The sequence below is a fragment of the Hemiscyllium ocellatum genome, chromosome 25, assembly GCF_020745735.1.
Source record: "Hemiscyllium ocellatum isolate sHemOce1 chromosome 25, sHemOce1.pat.X.cur, whole genome shotgun sequence".
Classification (NCBI taxonomy): domain Eukaryota; kingdom Metazoa; phylum Chordata; class Chondrichthyes; order Orectolobiformes; family Hemiscylliidae; genus Hemiscyllium; species Hemiscyllium ocellatum.
This window is the reverse complement of record NC_083425.1, coordinates 45,681,731-45,703,681: the sequence shown is the minus strand read 5'-3', so window position 1 is coordinate 45,703,681 and position 21,951 is coordinate 45,681,731. Positions and strand designations below refer to the sequence as shown.

Here is a 21,951-nt window from a genome sequence, read left to right as displayed (position 1 = left end):
CACCATATGTACCAATTGCTCCATTCCTGTTATGTCAGCAGTTTAAAACCACAATTTTCCAGCCTCTTTCAGTTCTAAAGGAGTCATATCAGTCATAAAACTGTTTCTCTATAACAGTGTAGTATTGTTGGTGTGAAACAGAATAGGTATAACAAGAAATAATGGTGAATTGGAAGATGTAGAATCCACATGGGTAGCCATATGAAATTAAAAGGAAAGAATACGCTAGCAATATTAAACTCTGGGCCTCCTAATGGCAGCAGTATGGTGGGACAGTGAGTAAATCAGGAGATAATGAGAAACAAAGTTAGGAATTACTGGGAAAACTTTGCAGGTCTGGCAGCATCTGTGGAGAGAAATCAGTGTTAATGTTTCAGGCCCAGTTGCCCTTCAGAACTGAATGTAGCTAGGAAAAGATGTTATATATGCTGCAGATGGGGTGGAGAGCACAAAGATGAATGTAGATGGAGCCCAGAGAAAGACAAAACAATAGTTAGACAGAGGAATGGTAAAGGTTAGCCTGGGATAATGAAGAGTTGCTAATGGGAACCATTAGGAGCTGGCAATGGGTTGATTGTGGCAGCAGCCCATGTGATGACAAGGCCTATGAAGACATATAGCGAGAATGAGACAAAGAATTGCAGAGGAAAATAGACAGGTAAGACAAGTAGGCCAAAACTTGTTAGATGGAATATAATGTGAGAAATATGAGGTAATGCACTTTGGCAAGAAGAATAAAGGAGCTGACTATAAAATGGAGAAGGAGTACAGAAAACTACGAAACAGGGATTTGATGGTCTTGACCAGAACCATAAAAAGCTTGCAAGCAAGCTTGATAAGTAACAGGGAAGGCAAATGGAAATCTGGTCTTTATTTCAAAAGGAATGGGACACAATACAAAGTACTAGTGATACCATACCTGGAATATCGTGAAATGTTTTGGTCATTTCTAATGGTGGCAAAGAAAAGATACACTTGCATTGGAGGTAGTTCAGAAAGGTTCAGTTCATTGACAACAGGTATGGAGGGTTTTTAAAATATAATTCTGGGTAGATATTGGATTCTGGGTAATCCAGGATGGAGGAAGGGAAAAATGTCTGGCAGTAACAGCTACTCCTTTTTTGAGATATTTTGGGTGTTGAAGGTGATTTCCTCAAATTCCAGGAGCAGCAATTTCTGTTTTATTATGCTGTTGCATTGTTTAGGAACTTCGGAGAAAAAAAACTCAAAACAACAGCACTTTTAAAAGGGAGAGGAACAAAGGAAGCACATGGTGAGGTCAGTGCATAGGAGAGAGAGAAAAAAAACCCACACCGCGAACTGATACAGCAGTGAACCTTACGCGTTTGTTGTTTGAATTCATGTATCACTGGACATCGGAGTGCGTCTGGGAAAATTAACAAACTGTGAAATTCACACTTAATCTTGGAGAAACTTTTTGGGAGAGGTCACAGCACAGAAACAGATAAGTGGATATCTTAAGCATGGCCTTACAGTAAGTCTGCAGTAGTGAGTAGAATGGGTTACATAGAACATAGAACATAGAAGGATACAGCGCAGTACAGGCCCTTCGGCCCTCGATGTTGCGCCGACCGAATCCTACCTAACCTATACTAGCCCAATAACTTCCAAATGCCTATCCAATGCCCGCTTAAATGACCATTTCTTTCTTGATTATATATTTTATTGAGATATGTCTCTTGATTAAACTTAAAATATAAACCATGAGATATATTTAACTTGGAGCAGTGTTTTGCACAGGAATAAGACAGTGCTATTTTATGGGTCTTCTGATTGAAATAAGCAAAAAAATGGCCTTTAGTAGAGTGATATGCTCTTCTTGTTGGATGTGGGAGTTTAGGGAGAGTTTACAGGTTACTGAGGATTATATCTGCAATAAATGCCGTTGGTTGCGAATCCCATCAGATCAGATGCATCGGCTGGAGAGACAGCTAGAGGGAATGAGGAATTTGCAACAGCAACAGTATGTGATGGATGGCAGTTATAGGAAAGGGGAAAAGTTGCAGATACAGTCATATAGATGGGTTAACTCCGGGAAAGGTAAGAGAGGTAGGCAGTTAGTGCAGGAGTCTTCAGTGGCTATCCCCATTTCAAACAAGTATGCTGTCTTGGAAAATGTAGGGGGTGATGGATTCACAGGGGAATGTTGCACAAACAACCAAGTTTCTGGTATTGAGACTGGCTCTAATGTAATGAGGGGTACATCAGGTTCCAAGAGATTGACTGAGTGACTCTGAAGTCTGAGGTACAGACAGATGTTTCTGTGGCCAGCAGTGAAAAATCAGAATGGTGCGTTGCTTCCCTGTTGCCAGGATCAAGGGTATCTCAGAGAGGGTGCAGAATGTTCTCAAGGGGGAGAGGGCCAGCAGGAGGTCATTGTACATATTGGAACCAACGACATAGGAAGGGAAAAGGTTGAGATTCTGACAGGAGATTACGGAGAGTTGGGCAGAAATTTTAAAAGGAGGTCCTAGAGAGTAGTAATATCTGGATTACTCCTGGTGCTACGAACTAGTGAGGTCAGGAATAGGAGGATACAGCATGGCTGAGGAGCTGGTATATGGGAGAAGGATTCACATTTTTGGATCATTGGAATCTCTTTTGGGGTAGAAGTGACCTGTACAAGAAGGACGGATTGCACCTAAATTGGAAGGGGACTAATATACTGGGAGGGAAAATTGCTAGAGCTGCTCGGGAAGATTTAAACTAGTATGGTGGAGTGGAATCCAGGGAGAAAGTGAGGAAAGAGATCAATTTGAGACTGGTACAGTTGAGAACAGAAGCAAGTCAAACAACCAGGGCAGGCAGGGACAAAGCAGAGAGCAAGGTAGGACTAATAAACTAAGCTGCATTTATTTCAATGCAAGGGGCCTAACAGGGAAGGCAGATGAACTCAGGGCATGGTTAAGAACATGGGACTGGGATATCACAGCAATTACAGAAACATGGCTCAGCGATGGACAGGACTGGAAGCCTAATGTTTCAGGATACAAATGCTACAGGAAGGGTAGAAAGGGAGGCGAGAGAGATGGGACAATGGTGTTTTTGATCAGGAATAGCATTACAGCTGTACTGAGGGAGGATATTCCCGGAAATACATCCAGGGAAGTTATTTGGGTGGAACTGAGAATAAGAAAGGGATGATCACTGATTGAGATTGTATCACAGAACCCCTAATAGTCAGAGGGTAATTGAGAAACAAATTTGTAAGGAGGTCTAGCTATCTGTAAGAATAATAGGGTGGTTATGGTGGGGGAATTTTAACTTTCCAAACATAGACAGGGACTGCCATAGTGTTAAGGGCTTAGATGGAGAGGAATTTGTTAAGTGTGTACCAGCAAATTTTCTGATTCAGTATGTGAATGTACCTACTAAAGAAGTTGCAAAACTTGACCTACTCTTGGGAAATAAGGCAGGTCAGTGGGGGAGCACTTTGGGACCAGCGACCATAATTCTATTAGTTTTAAAATAGTGATGGAAAAGGATAGACCTGATCTAAAAGTTGAAGTTCTAAATTGGAGAAAGGTCAATTTTGACGGTACTAGGCAAGAACTTTCAAAAGCTGATCTGGGGCAGATGTTCACAGGTAAAGGGGCGGCCAGAAAATGGGAAGCCTTCAGAAATTAGATAACGGGAGTCCAGAGAAAGTATATTCTGTTAGGGTGAAAGGAAAGGCTGGTAGGTATAACGAATGTTAGATGATGAGAGAAATTGAGGGTTTGGTTAAGAAAAAGAAGGAAACATTTGTCAGGTATAGACAGGGTAGATCGAGTGAATCCGGAGGAGAGTATAAATGCAGTAGGAGCATACTTAAGAGGGAAATTAGGAAGGCAAAAAGGGGACATGAGATAACTTTGGCAAATAGAATTAATGAGAATTCAAGGGTTTTTACAAATACATTAAGGACAAAAGGTTAACTAGGGAGAGAATAGAGGTCTCAAAGATCAGCAAGGCAGCCTTTGTGTGGACCCACGGGAGATGGAGGAGATACTAAAGGAGTATTTTGCAACAGTATTTACTGTGGAAAAGGATATGGAAGATATTCAATGTTGGGCAACAGATGGTGGTATCTTGAAAAAATGTCCATATTACAGAGGAGGGAGTCCTGGATATCTTGAAATGTATAAACATGGATAAATCCCCAGGTCGTGATCAATTATACCCTAGAACTCTGTGGGAAGCTAGGGAAATGATTGCTGGCCCTCTAGCTGAGATATTTGTATCATCAATAGTCACAGGTGAGGTTCTGAAAGACTGCAAGTTGGCTAACGTGGTGCCACTTATACTTAGCAAGGCATTTGATAAGGTTCCCCATGGTAGGCTCATTCAGAAGGTCAGGAGGAATGGGATTCAGGGGAACATCGCTATCTGGATACAGAATTGGCTGGCCAACAGAAGACAGCGAGTGGTAGTAGAAGGAAAATATTCTGCCTGGAAGTCTGTGGTGAGTGGTGTTCCACAGGGCTCTGTCCTTGGGCCTCTATTGTTTGTAATTTTTATTAATGACTTGGATGAGGGGATTGAAGAATGGGTCAGCAAGTTTGCAGATGACACAAAGATTGGAGGTGTTGTTGACAGTATAGAGAGCTGTTGTAGACTGCAGCAGGACATTGACAGGATGCAGAGATGGGTTGAGAGGTGGCAGATGGAGTTCAACCTGGATAAATGTGAGGTGATGCATTTTGGAAGGTCGAATTTGAAAGCTGAGTACAGGATTAAGGATAGGATTCTTGGCAGTGTGGAGGAACAGAGGATCTTAGGGTGCAGGTACATAGATCCCTTAAAATGGCCACCCAAGTGGACAGGGTTGTTAAGAAAGCATACGGTGTTTTGGCTTTCATTAACAGGGGTATTGAGTTTAAGAATCGTGAGATCTTGTTGCAGTTGTATAAAATTTTGGTTAGACCGCATTTGGAATACTGCATCCAGTTCTGGTCGCCCTATTATAAGAAAGATATGGATGCTTTGGAGAGGGTTCAGAGGAGGTTTACCAGGATCCTGCCTGAACTGGAGGGCTTATCTTATGAGGATAGGTTGACTGAGCACAGACTTTTTTTCATTGGAGACAAGGAGGAGAAGAGGGGACCTAATTGAGGTATACAAGATAATGAGAGGCATAGATAGAGTTGACAGCCAGAGACTATTTCCCAGGGCAGAAATGACTAACACAAGGGGTCATAGTTTTAAGCTGGTTGGAGAAAAGTATAGAGGGGATGTCAGAAGCGGGTTCTTTACACAGAGTTGTGAGAGCATGGAATGCGTTGCCAGCAGCAGTTGTGGAGGCAGGGTCATTGGGGACATTTAAGAGTCAATTGCATTTAACATGCCCCTTCCCAACACTCGAGAAACTTATTAACTTTCAGGCCCACCAGCAATATCGCCATCTCCTGAACTAAATTCCCTTCAAAGAGCGATAAAGGTTTGGAGTGTCTGCCACAACCAGCTAGTGGTACCACATCAATTATAAATGTAAAAGCTTAGATTCATAGATTTCTGCTATCCAAAGATATTAAAGAATATGGATAAAAGTAATGGACCCCGAACAGGTTCAAGAAGATAAATAGTTTATTTTGATCTATTTCTTTCCAAGAATCTAGTATACCAATTTGCACATTTCAATAAGAAAAATTATAAAATGTGTTTGCTGAGAAATTGTTTTCCCAATCTCGGATTTGAAGAACCTGTGTTTTCTAGGGGAAGTTCATCAGAATTCATTTTGGCACCACTGGGAAACTGGCATCTGCTGATATTGAAACCTTTAAATGCAGTTGGATTTGATTTGCAAATATCAGTCATAGATCAAGCTTTGAGCAAATACCCTTGATATTTAATAGCTCAACACTTGTTAGTACACGTTCTCTCTAGACCTGCTGGAAAAATCCAGAGTAATAATCCAGCTAAAAGGAGTTAGCAAATTTTCTACCAGATGATGACCAATCACAAACCAGAATTTGTTGGTCAGGAAGTTTTGGAATGTTCCTACTTACTAGCATAGAACAAAAATAATTAGTCTAAGTATTTGCAATACACATTTATCTTCATCTATAATTAGACCCTCAGAAATAAAATCTTAGTGTCACTTATTTAACGTTATTTTCATACTTCAAGTTTCATTTTGATCTGTTTTATATTGTACAAATCCCCTGATAGTGATATCCTACAAGAGGAACTACTAGATATGTTGAATTAAACTGGATTTGATACTCATGACAGAAAAGAAGAGCAAAGTCAAACTATAAAAGTGGTATTGTATCTTTTTTTTCATTCAATCTAAAGTCTTTTGCCAAAACACTTATTTTGTTTTCTGCAGAGGCTGGTCTCGTTACCACCAACCCCTATGATTATCCATTTGTCAGCCAGGGTGAGATTAGTGTGAAGAATATTGATGATAAAGAAGAATTGGCGTTAACTGATGAGAGCATCAGCTATAGATCTTAGTTTGTATATTTCTATCTGACTCATGTATCATATAGAATTTCCTTTTTAGGCAACAGTTAATTTTGCTATATAAATAGGTAATAATAATCCAATAATTTATTTAATAACAGCAACATGTACTCAAAAGGTGCAAAAGATGTACATTTCTGAAGTAGAAGACACAGCAACAGACACTGTAAAGTATATTTTAAATAAAAGTTTCCCCAAAAAGGAAGAGTGTGAAACAATTCTTTAATTTTTTGTTGAATGATATGGAATGTAAATCGATAAGGACAAAATCAAGCAATGTTCATCTGTGATACCAGACAGAAAACTAAAAACTGTAGATTTTTTAAGTACAAGAGGTGGCAGAATTTTAAAAAAAAATCAATTTCAACTTTTTCCATAATGAAATAAATGAAACTGTTTTAATGTATAATTTATTTTTGGATTTTAACTTTATTGGTTTAATTACAAAGACTGCTATTGATGTCCTAGGCTTCACCAATGAGGAGAAATGAAGCATCTACAAACTCACTGTTCAGTAATGCACTTTGTTTCTGCTTGAAATTCATGTTACCAATGAGAGGAATGGGCTGAGCCTGATGGCACAGAGGTAACAACATCACATATCCCACTTCATTCCCATGTTTACTAATATTTACAAATTTAAAAATAATACAAATTTAAATTCAAAACATAAATAATGCTACATCCTTGGAGTTACGTTCTTCAGAAATAATTGTAAATCAAAATTATTTTTACGTTTAGCTATATAATTCATTCAATCTAAATATGAATCCCAATATACATTCTGATTTTATTGGAGACACTGACCCAACATGGTCTAAGCTCTCTCTTTCATTTGGTGGTGATTTTTCAATTGTTTTGAAATGGGTTAAAATTATTGCTGTGTGTTCAGAAATGACCAACATTTTAGGCTGCATGTTGTGTTACTTTGTTCTTACTTAAATCAAAACCTACTTTATGAAACTAAATAGCAGCAGTTAACATACACACTTTGGCTGATATTTGAAAGTTTAGCTTTAAAATAGGCTGGGTGCTTGGGACAGAAAGTCAGGTCTACAGCACTATTTATATTTTTATATTTATATGACTAGTCAAGTTAAAATACTGGTCAATAGTAACACACAGGATGTTGACATTGCCATCACTGAATCCTCCAATGATACCGAATGCCAACAGACAATGGTTAGATTCTCCCTTGTTAGAAATGATCATTACCTGGCACTTGTATGGTGCAGATGTTACTTGCACTTGTCAGTTCAAGCATAAATGTTGTCCAGGGGTTCCTGCATTTGGTCCTGGATTACTTCAGTATTTGAGGAGTTGCAAACAGTACTGAATGACACAACAAACATTGTCCTGCCCTCAGTGAACATTCCCACTTGTAACCTTATAATGGAGGGAAGGTCATTGAAGAAGCAGATAAACATTGTTGGGCCTAGGACCCTAATCTGAGGAACTCCTGAAGAGTTGCCCTGCAGCTGATACTACTGATCTCCAGTAAAGACAACAATTAAACTTTGTGCCAAGGTTTGACACCAAACAGCAGAGAATATTTTCCTGATTTCCATTTGCTCTAGTTTTGCTCAGGCTCCTTGATACCACATTCAGTCAAATGCAGCCTTGATGTTAAAAGCAGTCACTCTCATTATCACCTCTGCGATTCATCTTTTTTGTCCATGTTTGAACCAATATAACCTATAACGAGGTCAGGAGTTGAGTGGACCTGGCACATGCTTTTGATGGCACCTTCCATCAATTTACTGATAATCAAGAGTAGACTGACGGGAATGTAATTAGCCAGGTTGAATTTGTCTTGCTTTTTGTTTATGGGATATACCTGGACAATTTTCCATACTGTCAGGTAGATGCCACTTTGTAACTGTGCTGGAACAACTTGGCTAGGGCTGTCTCAAGTTCTGGAGCACAAGCTTTTACCAGAGTGTTGTCAGGACCGATTAGTTTATCAGCATCCAGTGCCTTCAGGCATTTCTTCATATCATGTGAAATGAATCAAACTGGCTGAAGATTTCCCTCGGTGTTGCTCGGGGCCTTTGCAGGAGGCTGAGATGCCTGAAGACAATTGTTTGAACGTTAATGTTTGTACTGATATGCTAGGTTTGAAATGTGGGCTGCTGAAAAAGCACAGCAGGTCAGGCAGCATCCAAGGAGCAGGGGAATCGACGTTTCAGGCATAAGCCAGATTTCCTGCTCCTCTGATGTCACTTGACCTGCTGTGCTTTTCCATCACCTCACTTTTCACCTCTGAACTCCAGCATATGTAGCCCTCACTTTCTCTCGACATGTTGGGCTCCTTATTGAGGATGGGGTTGTTTGTGGAGCCTCTTTTTTCAGTGACTTATTTAATTATCCACCAGCATTCATGACTGACTAGATGAAGCAGGACTGCAGAGCTCAAATCTGTATCTATGAGTGAATTTTTAAATTTCAGTTTATATTCTACTTAACCTTTTCACCCTATGTTTTTGACAAAATCTTCATTTTTGTCCAGCTGGGTGATAAAGCACGCTATTGTTTTCATTCTTAATTATCTAATTGTAGTCAGCATATCACTTACAATGGCTTCATTTTCCACTGCTGTACCATTATCTCTGGTGTCTTCAAGAATCTTTCCTATGCCTTCTATTTCTCATATACAAGTTGCCTCCAATCAACATCATTTGGAAGCACATACAACTTTTCCTAACACACAAACAATACCCAGCTCAACCACATTAGAATTTCTCAACTCCAGCATTGTTGCTAAGTAATTAGATGCTTGACTGACATTTCTTGTAACTAAAGTTTAGGAAAAACAATTATATTGTATTTGGTATCCTTTGTCACCATGCTATAAGCTTCATCCCTATCGAGAAATTGTGCAAGGCTAAGGAAGAGTTAGCAACCTTAGCGTATGTTATACCTAAGATGAGCTTCTGACCATATAACCATGCTAACTTCAAGATCTGCCATTTTCAGCTCCATAACATTACTCAACTTAACTGATCAACTGCTAAATCTTTTACCTTTACGCTGGTCTATTCCAACTCCTGGCTGGTGTCTCATATTCACCCTCCATAAATTAAGAATTATCCAAAACATTTTAACCTATCAATTCTATGCTTACTGCATCGTGTTGTGACCAGTTAAGCCATATCTTGACCTTAACATTGTCATTCTTACTTTCAAGATAAATTATGGTCTCTCCTCTCCCCATTTCTCTAATCTTCCCCAGACATATAACCAACAGAGAAATCGGTACGTAAGTAATCCTGGCCTCTAGAATCTTTCCATGATTAATTACAACACCATTTGTGACTGTGACTTCAATTACATTGGCCTAAACTTCCCTTCTCCTCACTCACTTCTCAATAAACTGCAATAATAACAAGCTACAAATTTAACATTTGCAAAAATACACAAAAAATGCAAATTTCCAAACTGCATTGGTTTTTTAAACAATACTAACTACAGTACAAAGTAGACTATTTATATACTGAGAGATTTAGGACATTCAGCAGTTATGATACAACATACTGTGAATCTCGCACAAATTCACACAAAAAGAGATAACACAGAGACTATTTGCCAAATAAATATGATTACAGCATTATTAATCTGAAAATCAAAGTGTAGCTGCTCAAACGACATTTAAAAATTAGGCATTTAATGGAAAATTCAATTATGTTTTATTGCCTTATGCATCAATTTTTACGCAGTTCGCAAACCTAACTAATTTCCTCCTCAATTTTTAAGACGCTGACAAAGTTGCTTACCTGACCCGCCTCATTTCTGCAGATTTGCTCCCCAAGTAAAGACCGGCAATGAATTTGTGACCAAAGGTCAAACTGTTCAGCAGGTACATTTTCCCACAAATTTGGAAAGGCAATGTGCATGTAAATACTGAATCCATTTAATTTAGACTGCTCCTTTTGACTTAATAGATATCTTCTATTCTTTCAGGTCTACAATTATGTTGGTGCCCTTGCCAAATCTAGTTTTGAGAAAATGTTCTTGTAGATGAATCAGCAATTGGACAAAACAGGCCAGACAGTTTTTCATTGGTGTGCTGGATATTGCTGAGTTCGAAATTTTTGCTGCAAGATTCAGAAACATTAGTAGCACAAAACTATTGAAACTTGTCAAGACTAAAAACACAATCTAATGATTAAGCAACACTTTTAATTGCTCTGTATATTCAATTCAACAGCCTGGAACAGTTATGTATCAACTCCACTAATGAAAAGTTGCAGTAGTTCAACCACCACATGTTTGTTCTGGAACAAGAAAAGTACAAGGAAGGAAGGAATTGAATGGGAATTCATTGATTTTGGTATGGATCTGGCTGTTTGCATTGAGCTCATTGAAAAGGTCAGTAATATCATACAAGATAATAAAAGCTGAAATATAGTAGCATTGTGCCTTATAAAAATATCTCAATGTTTCTAAACTTTGCTCCATCCACAGCCCATGGCAATCTTCTCAATCCTGGAAAAGGAATGCATGTTTCCCAAGGCCTCAGACAGTTCTTTCAGGAACAAACTGTTTGATCAGCATCTTGGAAAGTCAATCAACTTCCAGAAACCAAAGCCTGCTAAAAGAAAGGCTGAAGCTCACTTCTCACTGGTCCCTTATGCTGGACTACAACATTACAGGCTGGCTGGATAAGAACCAGGACTCCCTGAATGAAACGATAACTGGACTTTTCCAGAAAGCTGGTTGATCTCTATGCAGCATCAGGTGAAGGTAAATTTCTATTACTTGCAAATGTCAACATTCCCTTTCAAGAGCACTGTATCCTCCCTTTCCTAATTAGATTAGACCAAACACATCTTCCTGTTTTGTACCTGAAACTGGTGCCAAGATGGGTGGCAAAAAGAAGGATCCTTCTTTCCAGACAGTAGAGTAAGATTTTCTCTTATGTGGACATTTTAAAAAGTGTATTGAATGAATGAAGTTGTAATAAACTTGTGTGCTAGGAAAATATGATTGTATCAAATTTAAATTAATCAGCCTAGTTTTGTTGTAATGAACCTCGTGACGCGGCACGGTGGCACAGTGGTTAGCACTGCTGCCTCACAGTGCCTGAGACCCGGGTTCAATTCCCGACTCAGGCGACTGACTGTGTGGAGTTTCCACGTTCTCCCCGTGTCTGCGTGGGTTTCCTCCGGGTGCTCCGGTTTCCTCCCACAGTCCAAAGATGTGCGGGTCAGGTGAATTGGCCATGCTAAATTGCCCGTAGTGTTAGGTAAGGGGTAAATGTAGGGGTATGGGTGGGTTGCGCTTCGGCGGGTCGGTGTGGACTTGTTGGGCCGAAGGGCCTGTTTCCACACTGTAAGTAATCTAATCTAATCTAAACTGGAGATCAATCTTTCTTTTTCTCACTTCACAGAAAAACTTTGGCAAGCTGATGACTAACTGGAGAACTACGCATCCGTGTTTTGTACACTGTTTTATCCCCAATGAAACAAATACACCAGGCAAAAGAAATTTCTTCTCTATGTACATCTTTGATAAATAAATCACAAACCAAATATGTAATATGTACAGTCCTTAATTTTTAACTTTAAAAGGGCATCAGATATTTGTTTGGTGTGCTGTATTTACATGATTGTGTATTTTAAACAACAGGTGCAATGGATAACTTCCTTGTCATGCACCAGCTGAGGTGTAATGGTGTGCTTGAAGGTATCAGAATCTGCAGAAAGGGATTCCCAAGCAGAATCATCTATGGTCACATAAAAAAAATTGAAAATTAAAATGAAGATTTCAATTTTATATTCTACAACATTAATCAGATGCAGTTCTAAACATAAATAACAGTAATGTGGTGAATATTCTGAATCAATAGATTCAGGGTTTTTAATGCAAGTGTTAATCCTGAAGGTCAGTTCATTGATAGCAAGGAGGCTTCTGAGAAGCTATTGGGATCCATTGGTGTTGACCACACAGTACAAATTTGGACACACAAAGGTAATTCCATTTAAAATGGAAGTTCCTTATTGTAAAATAATAGGAAGAACCCACCAATATAGCTTTGCATTTAAGTTGGAGAACATAAAGTTGCTTTATTGCTCCTGAATTATTATGCAAATAGAAAAATGGAGTTGGTCCAAACCTTCTACAAATTACTCTCTTTGGACAGTGACAAAGCATTTCACATTTCAATTGTGACACAGCTGGTCTTCTCTTAATTCAACAATGCGAAACCAAATTGAATCATGTTTTTAAAATTTACAACAGTTTAGAAATTTACATTTTGCCATTGATCAAAAAAGGTGAGCAATTAGTTTCATTTATTTAAAAGGTGTTCTTCAAAGCTGGTCTCTTGGGTACACTTGAAGAGATGACAGATGAAAACTTAGCTGAAAATATGTTGCTGGAAAAGCGTAGCAGGTCAGGCAGCATCCAAGGAACAGGAGATTCGACGTTTCTGGAATAAGCCCTTCTTCAGGAATGAGGAAAGTGTGTCCAGCAGGCTAAGATAAAAGGTAGGGAGGAGGGGCTTGGGGAGGGGCGATGGAGATGTGATAGGTGGAAGGAAGTCAAGGTGAGGGTGATAGGCCGGAGTGGGGTGGGGGCGGAGAGGTCAGGAAGAAGATTGCAGATTAGGAAGGCGATGCTGAGTTTGACGGGTTTGACTGAGACAAGGTGGGGGGAGGGGAAATGAGGAAACTGGAGAAATCTGAGTTCATCCCTTGTGGTTGGAGGGTTCCTAGGTGGAAGATGAGGCGCTCTTCCTCCAACTGTCGTGTTGTTATGGTCTGGCGATGGAGGAGTCCAAAGACCTGCATGTCCTTGGTGGAGTGGGAGGGGGAGTTAAAGCGTTGAGCCACGGGGTGGTTGGGTTGGTTGGTCCGGGTGTCCCAGAAGTGTTCTCTGAAACGTTCTGCAAGTAGGCGGCCTGTCTCCCCAATATAGAGGAGGCCACATCGGGTGCAGCGGATGCAATAGATGATGTGTGTGGAGGTGCAGGTGAATTTGTGGTGGATATGGAAGGATCCCTTAGGGCCTTGGAGAGAAGTAAGGGAGGAGGTGTGGGTGCAAGTTTTGCATTTCTTGCGGTTGCAGGGGAAGGTGCCGGGAGTGGAGGTTGGGTTGGTGGATCTGACGAGGGAGTCACGGAGGGAGTGGTCTTTTCGGAACGCTGATAGGGGAGGGGAGGGAAATATATCCCTGGTGGTGGGGTCCGTTTGGAGGTGGCGGAAATGACGGCGGATGATACGCTGTATATGGAGGTTGGTGGGGTGGTAGGTGAGAACCAGTGGGGTTCTGTCTTGGTGGCAGTTGGAGGGGCGGGGCTCAAGGGCGGAGGAGCGGGAAGTGGAGGAGATGCAGTGGAGGGCATCGTCGATCACATCTGGGGGAAATCTGCGGTCCTTGAAGAAGGAGGCCATCTGGGCTGTACGGTATTGGAACTGGTCCTCCTGGGAGCAGATGCGGTGGAGACGAAGGAATTGGGAATATGGGTTGGCGTTTTTACAGGGGGCAGGGTGGGAGGAGGTGTAGTCTAGGTAGCTGTGGGAGTCAGTTGGTTTATAATAGATGTCCGTGTTGATTCGGTCGCCCGAGATAGAAATGGAGAGGTCTAGGAATGGGAGGGAGGAGTCTGAGGCGGTCCAGGTGAATTTGAGGTCGGGGTGGAAGGTGTTGGTAAAGTGGATGAACTGTTCAACCTCCTCGTGGGAGCATGAGGCAGCGCCGATACAGTCATCGATGTAGCGGAGGAAAAGGTGGGGGGTGGTGCCAGTGTAGTTGCGGAAGATGGACTGTTCCACATATCCTACAAAGAGGCAGGCATAGCTGGGGCCCATGCGGGTGCCCATGGCAACTCCTTTGGTTTGGAGGAAGTGAGAGGATTGGAAAGAGAAGTTGTTCAGGGTGAGGACCAGTTCAGTCAGTCGAAGGAGGGTGTCAGTGGAAGGGTACTGGTTGATACGGCGGAAAAGGAAGAAGCGGAGGGCTTTGAGTCCTTCGTGATGGGGGATGGAAGTGTACAGGGACTGGATGTCCATGGTGAAGATAAGGCGCTGGGGACCAGGGAAGCGGAAATCATGGAGGAGGTGGAGGGCGTGGGTGGTGTCCCAAACATAGGTGGGGAGTTCTTGGACTAAGGGGGACAGGACCGTGTCGAGGTATGCGGAGATGAGTTCGGTGGGACAGGAACAGGCTGAGACAATGGGTCGGCCGGGGCAGTCAGGTTTGTGGATTTTGGGCAGGAGGTAGAAACGGGCGGTGCAGGGTTGTGGGACTATGAGGTTGGAGACGGTGGATGGGAGATCCCCTGAGGTGATGAGGTTATGGATGGTCTGGGAGATGATGGTTTGGTGGTGGGAGGTGGGGTCATGGTCAAGGGGGCAGTAGGAGGAGGTGTCCGCGAGCTGGCGTTTAGCCTCAGCAGTGTAAAGATTGGTGCACCAAACTACTACCGCGCCTCCCTTGTCTGCCGGTTTGATGGTGAGGTTGGGGTTGGAGCGGAGGGAGTGGAGGGCTGCACGTTCCGAGGGTGAGAGGTTGGAGTGGGTGAGAGGGGTGGACAGGTTGAGGCGGTTAATGTCACGGCGGCAGTTGGCTATAAAGAGATCGAGGGCGGGTAAGAGGCCAGCACGGGGCGTCCAGGTGGATGGGGTGTGTTGGAGACGGGAGAAGGGGTCATCAGAGGGTGGGCGAGAATCTTGGTTGGCTCAACTTGTTACCCGCACACAGGCTATTTGCTGTGGATACTTGAAAAGGGTTGAATTTAAGAGAATGACAGAAAGAAGATAAGTATTATGAAGTATGAGCATTGAAAGACATATTTACCATATAATGTAACCTCTCTACTATTATGCAACTTTGCTGCCATAGCTTTTTGCATGATTGTATTGTTATTAATTGTAGGTAAAAACAATGACTGCAGATGCTGGAAACCAAAGTCTAGATTAGAGTGGTGCTGGAAAAGTACAGCAGGTCAGGCAGCATCCGAGGAGACTTGTTATGAATTGTGCCCTTCTGTCTAACTGCATCCTTTAGGGAAGCACTTTTCACATTTCAACACAACAGTCGTTTCTTTACAAATGTCAAACATTGGTCATGGATGCAATTGTACTTCAAGATCAAACTTCTCCTGAACAGTGCTGAAACTGAGAAAGAAATGGCAAATATGAAAAAGAGGAGTTTGAGAAAAGTAGGAAACAATTGCCAAATCTGAAGCTCGCAGGAAGGAATTGGAAGAGAAAATGGTGCCTATTGTTCAGAAAAAGAATGATCTTGAACTCCAAGTCCAAGGGGTATCAATGTTCACACTTTTAGGACATAATATTCTACTTGCGGCTTGCAAAAGCTTTCACAAGAAACCATAATGGACTTGGAGAATGATAAGCAGCAATTAGATGAGAAGCTAAAAAAGTAAGTGAACATCTTAATGTAAATCTGTGGCCAAAACTCCTTTACTTACATATTTTGCTTGAATTCTGAACCCACATATTATACAGTTTATCAGCTGTTAAACTTTGAATGCAGACACTGAGACTTTATATAGTAGTATTTCCAACCTTGTACATGTGAAAACGAAGGAACAAGAGTCGGCTGTTTATTTCTTAATTCTGCCTACCTACTTTCGCTGTATATTTCACAATACGTTTTGCTACCAAAAAAGGATCAATCTCATAACATTTAATAATTGATCTGTTTTGTCTGGAAAAGAATTATACCTTTCTAACAAGATTTATCTGGAGTGCTTCCTAACCTTGGAATGTTCTTCTCATTATCTTTGACCTTAAGGTAATTGTCAATATCAACCCCATAAATTTAAAAATCATAAGACTAATTAAATAAGCATGTTTTAAATAATATCTCTTCATAATTTAACCTTTAGAGCATTAATCTGTGATGAGATAAGTTGACTTGGGTAAAAATATTTCTCAAGTAAAACTAACTCATGATTTAAGACTGCATTCTAATTATCCCATAGCTATTGTAATTATACTACTTGTTTATTAAGTACAGAAAATTAAAAAAAATTCCTATAAGCTTAGTAATACTTCAAATTTGTAGCTTTAGTTTTCATTGATGTCATTAAAAGAAGAAATCGGCCAACTTTAAAGCAAAGTTGAAGATGAACAAGTTTTGGATTCCCAAGGGCAGAAAAAAATTAAAGAATTGCAGGTGATTTTTTTTTCAGTATCATTACCAACACTTTTTTCACAAAGGTTAGGTGCATGAACTGATGTTACTTGTTCCAAGATTATAATCAACGAGTATGTAATTTCATGCTCGTATTGAAGAGCTCGAGGAGGAAACTAATTCCGAACATGCCTCTCGTGCTAAGTCTGAGAAGCAGAGTGCAGATATTGTTCAGAAGCATGAAGAGATCAGACTAGAAGCAGCTGGCAGTACGACTGCAGCACAAATCAAAATGAACAAGTATTGTGAAATGGAGTTTCAGAAGATGTACCGCAGTCTGGAAGAAACAACCCTCCAGCATGAACCCACAGCTGCTGTTCTTTGTAAGAAGCAGGATGGTCGTGTGGCTGAACTTGGGTCACAAATTGACAACCTGCAACATGCAAAACAAAAGCTGGAGAAGGAAAAGAGTGAGCTGCAGATTGAAATGGACTACCTGGAATCTGTATCAAAACACAAGGTGTGGTTTTGAATTGTTTTCAATCTCATGCCTTCATCTGATCAGATTATTCTGGTTTACCTCAGATTCAAAATCTAAATGAATGAAAAATTATGCACATTGGTTTTATGTAACCCTTGAAAAGGTGGCCAGACTCTTGACGACCAGATCAGTGAACTGAAGGCCAAACATGATGAGCACCAATGTTTGATCAATGATTCATCAACTCAAAAAGCACATCTTGCAACAGAAAATGATTCTTTCAGTTGCACAATTTTATACTTTTACTTTTAAAAGCTATTACATAGTCATATTGTTTGGTAATACCATCAATTTTTTGTTAGATGAACTGAATCGACAAGTTGAGAAGGAATCCCTGGTATCTCAGCTGACGAGAGGTAAACAAAGATTTACTCAGCAAGTTGAAGAGCTCAAGAGGCTTTTCAAAGAAGAAACAGAGATACCAAGATAATTCAAGTAAAACACCTCTATTGATTATAACAGTATTTTATATGAGAAAGTAGCACCTAAAATATGCACTATGATAACTAGTAGATCACAGATGTGTGATAATTTACTTTCCGTAACTTTTTTTTTTAAACAAGCCTGCAGTTTTATATTATTTTATGCTCCATGGTTTCAATGGCAAATTGGATTTATAATGCTACTTTGGAAGTAGGAGCATTTTTATTCATATCAGGTCAACAATACAATATATAATTAACCGTTGTTTGATTGGGCTGGATTCTGCAGTCAGCAATGAATGAATGCTGCCAGAAAATAATTCCAATTGCAGGTGCTCCTAGACTTTCTATGGGTTTTTATACTGCAAATTCCTATCAGCCAACAATCTAAAAATATTGTGCCCAGCATGGAATCTTGGACTTCTGTGATCCATCATCGATGAAGCAGATTAAAGAGTAATTAACAAGCAGCACAGAATTTGAACCAAAATTGTCAGAATAGCCAGTTGAATGGCAAATAAGGTACAGAAAATAAGTAAAAAAGAAAGATTGGATTAAGAGAGACAGCCAAGAGACAGAAATAAAAAGATTAATTATTTGTCTTTTTTTTCAAAATTCAACAATAATTAAAGTCTGAATGCATGTGATTCCACATTTGTAACTAAGTTATATTTTAGTGATCAAAGCCTTTTTTTTAATAGCAATGAATACACCAAATGTTATTTACAGGTACTTCTTCTATAATGCAATGGTTGCGTTCTTGTGAGACCCCGTTCTATATAAAAATCATGCAATGCAAATAGTACTTGACCCAGTGGTTAGCATTGCTGTCTCCCAGCACCAGGAACCCAGGCTTGATTCCAGCCTCGATTGACTTTCTCTGTGGAGTTTGCACATTCTCCCAGTATCTGCGCGAGTTTCCTCTGGGTGCTCCAGTTTCCTCCCATAGTCCAAAGATGTGCAGGTCAGGTGAATTGGCCATGCTAAATTGCCCATAGTGTTAGGTGCATTAGTTAGAGGGAAACGGGTTTGGGTGGGTTACTCTTCGGACGGTTGGTGTGGACTTGTTGGGCCACAGGGCCTAATTCCACACTGTAGGGAATCTAATCTACTTAAAATGTTGGCAACACAATAGAGTTATAGCCAACATTTTAGAAGTTCTGCATTCCTAATTATCCATTGCATTTCAGCCAATATAGCAGAATGACCTGTACTTTGGACAAGACCAAACTTTTTCTGGAGTGCTTAATTCATTTATCAGTTAAACATTGCATCTTCATAATATGTTGTTGTGACTCAAACGATGAATTATCATCATAAAGCAGTTTTTGAAGCAGAAGTGTGTCTTAGACCAAAAGTTTCCATTTCCCTATTTAATCATGAGTAGCTTATCAACAGAAGTTATTATTTCCACAGTAAAAACCATTTCAATCCAATTAGTTACATTTCATCATAATAGCTTTTTGATTGATTTCAGGTAAAGGGTGCCTTGAGACATGCTCCGCAATCTGCCCACCATGACTGTGATTTGCTCCATGAACAATACAAAGAGATATGGGAGGCAAAGGCCAAGTTCCAGTGTGGCATGTCCAAGGCCAATAGTGAAGTTACTCAGTGAAGGACAAAATATGAAACTGATGCCAGCGCAGAGAGGAACTGGAAGAGGCTAAGTATATTGTAATAAAATGAGAATTGGGTTGTGCACAGCATGGTCATTGAGATGATATTTGTTACAACATTTTTCACCTTATTCTTCTCAGGAAGAAACTTGCTCAGCATCTGCAAGACGGAGAAGAGCACATTGAACTCCAAATGTGCTTCACTGGTAAAGACAAAATAGAGCTTGCAAAACGAAGTGGAGGACCTTATGATAAATGTGGAGGGGGCAAATTCGGCAGCAGCAGCTCTTGATAAGAAACAGAGGAACTTTGACAAGGTAAGAGTCGTAGTACAAAGACATGGTTCCCCATCTTTCTTGCTCATCTTTTTTGTTGTAAATATAACTTTTGAAACTGTACAATAAAGGTTTTGGCACAGTGGAAGTAAAACTTTGAAGTAAGTCAAGCTAAACTGAAAAGCATCTGAGAGAAACCCACAGTTTGAGTACTGAGATCTTCAAGATGAAGAACACCTATGAGTAGTCTCTGGATCACTTAGAAACTCAAACGAGAGAACAAGAATCTGCAACATAAGTATTAACCTTTTTTCAAATTTCAATACATTAAAGTCCTTTACAGATACTTTTAAATCACCATTTACCAGAGTGTTTTCATTTTTTGTGTTAATGTAATTTGCATTTTTTCATTTAACAGAGGAGAGTTCTGATCTGAGTGAACATGTAGCTGAAAGTAGAGGCCTTCCATGAGCTAGAGAAAACAATGAAAGCTACTGAACAGAGAAAAGTGAAATCCAGAATGCTTTGGAGGAAGCAGCGGTAAAAATAACAATAATTATTCTTGTAGTGCCTATTAGAAATTGCATTTTCAGACACTTATTGAAACCAATACACAACAACTAATCACGAGAACCATTGGTAGTAGGAAGAAAAATAGGCCTTTCAGCCCGTCTGGTCTGCTTGGCCATTCATTGAAACAGTGGCTTATCTAATAATCCTGAAAGCAACATGTATTAGAAATGTTACACAGTATAGATATTTAATCTACAAGCCATATTTTTTGGTTACAGAGGGAGTGCAGTAGGGGTTCAGCAGACTGATTCCTGGGACTGTCCTGTCAGGAGAGATTGAGGAGAATAGGATGGTAATCTCATGAGTTTACAGAAGGAGCAGCAATTTCATAGAAATTTACAAAATGCTTAAGTAGTTGACAGAGCAGATACGTAAAGGATGTTCTCCCTTGCTGTGGAGTCTAAATCAAGGGACACCATCTCAGAATAAAGGCGAGTCCCCTAGGACTGAGATGACAAGAACTTCTTCACTCAACCAGTTATGAATCTTTGGAATTCTGTGTCCTAGAGAACATTGAAAGCCCAGTCATCGAACAGTTTCAAATTAAAGTGATACAATTCTGGTTTGTAGTTGCTTCAAGGGACATGAAAATAGTGCAGGAATTTGGTGTTGAGGTCGATGATCAGCCATGCTTGAATTTGTGTAATGATATGCCTTACTACATCATGGTCACAAGACTGCTATAATGGCTGAAGAAGAAACAGGGTAACAGTGACAGAATGGCAAAGCAGGCTCAAGAAGTAAATGGCCCATACCCGCTCCAAAAATCCTAAAAGTGTGAAATCTTGTGGCATCATTCCATCAGTTAACAGGAGGTCTGACATCTGTTTAAATGTCAATGGTCCCTAAAAAGATTGTACCAAAAAGTAATATTACATGCAATGCTGAAGTTGTAAAGTGACAGATTGGAATCACTTGAAGCAGCATTATTTTCTGTACAACCACATCATTAATAATTAATGGCTATGTAAGCTTATCAGACATCTCTCTCTCACACACACACACACACACACACCCCAACAACCAATATGTGAATTCTTGAAAAGTTTGAATGATATCTTTTGCAGGCTCACTGGAACATGAAGTGAGCAAGATCCTCCAGATTCAGGGGGAAAAGTTGTGATGTTGGAGGAAAGGTATTGTAAATGATTTCAGAATTAATTAAGTTATAAATTGAATTAAATACAGTTCCAGTAATCACAGAACCCCTATAGTGCAATAAAGACCATTTGGCCCATGGAGTCTGCATCAACCCTCTGAACAGCATCATAACCAGACCCAACCCATCGCTGTGATCCTGCATTTACCAAGACCAAACTACCTAAACCAGCACATCTTTGGACTGTGGGAAGAAACCAAAGCACCTGGCAGAAACACAAGTAGACATGGAGAGAATATACAAACTCCACACTGTTATTCAAGGTTAGTCATCTAAGTCCCTGTTACTGGGCACCCTTATCGCCCTAAGGGCAACTTACATTTCAATGCAAAAGCTATTCGAGCGTCTGGCCAGTCAAAAGTAGTTAATACTCTAGAAATCAAGTCTATCAATTGACTCCCAAAATCATTTCAGAGAAAGTAATCTCAGATTGTTTAGAGTTTGCATCAAAATAGCACAACTCCTGTTTGAAGCATATTTTAAAATGCTCAACCTATTCAATTCTAGTGTTCACGAGCAGTTTCACTGGAGTCTAGCAGCACAGTATTGTATTCAATAAATATGATCCAAGATTGGTATCCTTTAATGTAACTGCAGCTATATTCCAAACATTTAGTAAATTTTCAGGTTTAAATTCATAATATTTTTAAAACGTGTTTTTTTTGTAAAAGGACTTGTCGTTGTAATAACAAAACAAGCTGCATTTTCTTTTTCACAATAGGTTGTCGAAGAGTAAAAAAGTTGAAATATTCTAAAGTAAAGCTATGCAAAATGTGTATTGTTTTCTGACAAC

The 21,951-nt window shown here is 40.0% G+C and overlaps 1 pseudogene; it reads left to right on the top strand.

Moving 5' to 3' along the window:
* The first annotated feature begins 625 nt into the window (after positions 1 to 625).
* Positions 626 to 19,724, top strand: LOC132827992 (myosin-1-like; annotated as a pseudogene).
* Positions 19,725 to 21,951: the final 2,227 nt, after the last annotated feature.